Below are 4,835 nucleotides of genomic sequence, written 5' to 3' on the forward strand. Positions count from 1 at the left end.
GCAGTTGCCTGGGACGCACCATTGATACTTGCTGATTGACATTTTATTATCTTTTAATAAAGCCAGACAATTTTAGTTGAAGTTATTCCAGAGTGCAGAACCAAGAAAGAGATCAAACTTGGTGGCTAATGCTAACTATTGACAGTCAATGCAGAATAATTAATATAACCAATTACTGTTACAACATGATAAACCATAATCTAATATATTTTATTCCTCTGGAAGATAATGGGATAACTAGAACTAAGATGGTTCTTTAAAGTATTTCCTCTCAGGGGCTCTGTGCCAGCCCCTGAGAGGAAATACTTGTGCTTTGGGGGCGACAGTAGAACAGGCCTTGAGCTATGGAGAGCCTTCAGTAGCAGAGTGTAGTGATGCCAGCAGCACCTGTCTGATTTACATTTGCTCTGGACCACCAAAAAAGCACAAAGCATCTCACAGACAGGTTTGGCTAAAGCAGGATATGTTTGCATATTAGAAGACATTTAGACTAAAATGAATGGTAAGGTCAAAGGGCACCAGAGCTCGAGACACATACTTGAAGTTTACAGTGAATTAAATAACAAGCTCAAGCTTTTAGATATACTCATAGTCATATGTAAATGTCTTCATGATAGACATAACCTTGACTTCTATTTCCTGTGCTGCTTTTACCCTTTTCAACATATGTCACTCTACAATTTTGCCAGCAGAGGGCAGTCTAATCCAAATATTCTTCCCATGTGATGTATTGTTTCTAAAGGCAAAGGCAAAGTTTCAGACTTGCTCCTGTTAGGTCTGAGTGCTGCTTTTGACACTGTCAGTCATGGGATCCTCTTAGGGAGACTAGAGGACTGGGTGGGCGTCTCTGTTACTGCACTAAACTGATTCAAGTCCTATCAAGAAAAAAGAGAGTTCTTTGTTGAAACTGGAAAATGTGTCTCAGATAAAATGTACCTGACCAGTGGGGTGCCCCAGGGATTAATCCTGGGACCCCTGTTGTTCAATCTCTACATGCAGCCGTTAGGCCAGTTAATACGCAGCAATAATGTGTCTTACCACAACTATGCACATGACACTCAGATCTATGTCTCACTAGCAGCAGGTGAATATGGACCAGTGGATTCACTCTGCCACTGCATCCAACAGATCAGTGTGTGGATGCAAAACAACTTTCTTCTGCTAAACTCAGACAAGACTGAAGTCATCATCTTTGGTCCACAGAAACATAGAGAAAGTGTTAGTAGTCACCTCCAGTCTCTCTCTCTAAAACCTAGGGGAAATAATGGACTCAGACTTGAACTTTAACAGCCACAAATCAATAATATCTGCAGCTTTTTACTATCTAAAAACATTGCAAAAATCAAATATATACTATCAAACCAGACTTGGACAGACTTATCCATGCATTTGTCTCCAGTAGGTTAGACTACTGTAACGGCTCACTGGCCTCTCCAAACGAGCGTTAACACAGCTGCAGTACATCCAAAACGCTGCTCCTCGGGTCTTGACTAGAACCAGGAAGTACGAGCACATAAGTCCTGTGCTCAGGCCTCTGCACTGGGTCCTGTGGCTCAGAGAATAGACTTTAAAGCAGCTCTGCTTGTGAACAAATCTCTCCATGTCCTAGCACCAAAGTACATCTCTGATATGTTAGTGCCATATGAACCATCTCACACTCTGAGGACTTCAGGGACCGGCCTCCTGCTGGTGCCCAGAGTCAGGACTAAACATGGGGAATCAGCATTTCAGTTGTATGCAGCTGTGTGACCATTTAGCTGTGCATATGACTGAAAGGTTTTTATTCTGCACTTTTCTTCTTTAATCTTACGATGATTATTTGTAATTATTTATGTTTTGATTTGTTGTGTTGTGATTTTAATTTCTTATTCTGTAAAGCACTTTGAATTGCGTGTACAAATTGTGCTATACAAATAAACTTGCCTTGCCTTGTGTATACATTTGTTTTATCATGAGAAGCTTTTATAGACAACTTCCAAATAATAAAGATTATGCCACATGCTTCAGTTTTGTAACAATCTGACTTTATTGCAGAGAGAGGGAGCCTGTTCCACGTTTGTTAGTCCCTGTCCAGGTGTGTGCAAGCAGGGGGGAGCAGCACCAAACATCCGCCCAGGAGGTGCAATCAAAGACAAGTCCAACCACTGTTCAGATCCTACCTCTCCTCCACGCAGCTGCTGCACCACAGATACCATGGGGGGAACTGCTGCTCACTTATATAGGCAATAGGATGGGTGCATATTACAGGAGTTTATTATTGAGTTATTGAGTTTCCCATTCAAAAGATATAATATTTATTTTAAATTGTTAATTGTAATAGTGATCATAATTTCTCATCATTCTGAAACCCATGGATAGGTGATTCCCTTTTTAATTGTGTGCACAAATTAAAATTGTATTAGTTGATACAGCATAAAGTGTTATCAACTAATACAATTTAAAAAAAATCTGTGTTGGAATAAAGAAAATAATTTCACCTCTGACTGAAAGGTTTTTATTCTGCACTTCTCTCCTTTAATGTTAATCTTATGATGTTGATTTGTGATTATTTATATTGTGATTTGTTGTATTGTGATTTTAATGTCCTTTTTATTCTGTAAAGCACCTTGAATTACCTTGTGTACGAATTGTGCCATACAACTAAACCTGCCTTGCCTTGCCTCTGTTAATTTGTGCTTTCAGGAAAGACCTTGAACTTTGTGCCAGTTTTTATTTCATGAGTCGCAGTGATTACAGAAACAGAAATATTAACTGTACAAAGGGGGGAAATGGACTGTATTTTTATGGTATAAATTTGACCGTAGATGGCACAGTAGCAAAAATGCTCAAAATGGCGCCCATAAATAGAATGTTATCAATGCAAGCAAAAAGGGTTGTGAAAGAACATGTCTGGCTTCTCCTGGTGCCAGTTTAACCTTGAGGAGAACCAGCTCTGAGACTTGACTGAACCTTGACATATTCTCATTTGAAATCTCTTCTGTCGTGGGATGTTACAGCTATTAATTTGATCGGAGTTCCATTAATCCACATTTTGCCATCCACCTCCCTGTCCTTAATCATCATTGAAGGCATTGCCAACGTGGCCTCAGGTGGCACTCAGACTGGGTCACAATGTGTTCCCTGTGCCCTGGGAGCGGGGTGCACAGGCACATTCATCGTTGACCCTCACAGTCACACCATCCACCATCTTTCTCCATTACAGACTGTCAACGCTACGTTCAACAGCATAACTCCTCAAGGCTAAAAGTTGCATTAACGTAGCATCACAACATTATTGATTCCCCATAGTTTAAAAGTAAGCTGGAGGACAGGTCAGAACTCAACCGTGGACATTGCAGATTTCTTGACCTGGTATGGTGGTTCTCTGTAATTGCTGAGTCTATCCCCATGAAAAAAACAGGCAAAGTTCAGCGTAAGTACACTGTAAGACTTTACTGTAAATTAACAGCTAAATCCAACCGAGCTGAAGTCCATGGTGTAAGCAAGAGCAGGGTCATATTGTTGTTTTAAAGGGTTGGGTCCCATCTATCTCCTCATGTTGATTTTCCTGGGGGCACTATAGAGCTATTTTGTTACATCTTGGCATCTTCAATTTATGGAAGTGGCAATTTTAATTTTTGTGAAAGTTTAGTACCATAAAATCTGATTGTTTGGTGTAAAATGTTCCTGATTTTTGTATTTAAGGGAGCATGTGTAACCGTGTAATTGGAGAATATGGGACTTTGTTGCTGTGAGGTGAAATGCTAACCGCTTTTCCACTGTGCTTGTGCATGACAGTGTTCATGTTATTGGTTAGTATGTGTGCAGAGAATGCAGTTCTGGGACTTGCTTTGTTGTCAGGGTGATTGTGTAATAAACTTTATTCAGTTAAGCGTGAATTATTGTTAATTGAACTAAAAAGTAATTTTCTTAATTGAAACACTGCAGTGGGGTGGGGGCAGGGGTATGAGGGGGGTAAGATGGTCTAATTCCTGTGCCCATTACTGCTCTCATCACCATCACTTTCCCTCCTGCAGCAGCAGCAGTCAAAGCCTGTAATCGACTTAGCCCCAGCACACCCTCAGACTGACACTGGCACCAACACATTCACTGTGGAAATATCAACTACAGCAAGTGCATACTGTCTTCTTCTATTTGTATATTTGACGACCCTACACATGACCCCACAGTTTGTCCTATACACACTGTATGTTTCCACAGTGACACAGTTTACAGCTAAGAAAATCTATTCTGAATTTGATCTGCCCTGAGTTTGTTCAGACTGGAATCCTCAGGAGGCCGTGCTCTCGTTGACCGGACACAACACCAATCCTGCAGCACAAAATCAATAGACAACAGCACAGCCATTATCTGAGCAGTGAACATGTGCAAGGTGTTTCCTGTCACCTATCTCTGCTCTGCACTGAGGACTAAAAGAACCTCATGTCCTCTGCGCATTTGATACTCATTATGTGAAGAGGACCTGAGTTTTATGTAGCTCCACTGAGCACACACAGTCCGGTGTAGTGAACCCCTGTGTTATTGCACCATCAGCTGCAGTACTGTGCTTTCCACTGTATACAAGAGGAGAGCACTGGATGGTGAGTGCAGAGAGCTGGGCTGGGGCCAGATGGGTGTGCTGTGCTGTTCTGAGAGATGACCTTGGGTGTGTGTTTACCTTGAGAGGGAGGGAGGGGGGTGTCAGAGGCACCTGCCAGGTGGAGCAGCCTGCCCAAACTCTGCATTTACAACAGACACTCAATCATCTATATGAAATGTGAATATTACTGTATGAGTGAGGCAAAAGAAAACAAAACAATCTGATACATTTTTGTGTGATTACTTGACTGGAAAAA

The sequence above is a fragment of the Periophthalmus magnuspinnatus genome, chromosome 22 (genome assembly GCF_009829125.3).
Source record: "Periophthalmus magnuspinnatus isolate fPerMag1 chromosome 22, fPerMag1.2.pri, whole genome shotgun sequence".
In the NCBI taxonomy this organism is placed as follows: domain Eukaryota; kingdom Metazoa; phylum Chordata; class Actinopteri; order Gobiiformes; family Gobiidae; genus Periophthalmus; species Periophthalmus magnuspinnatus.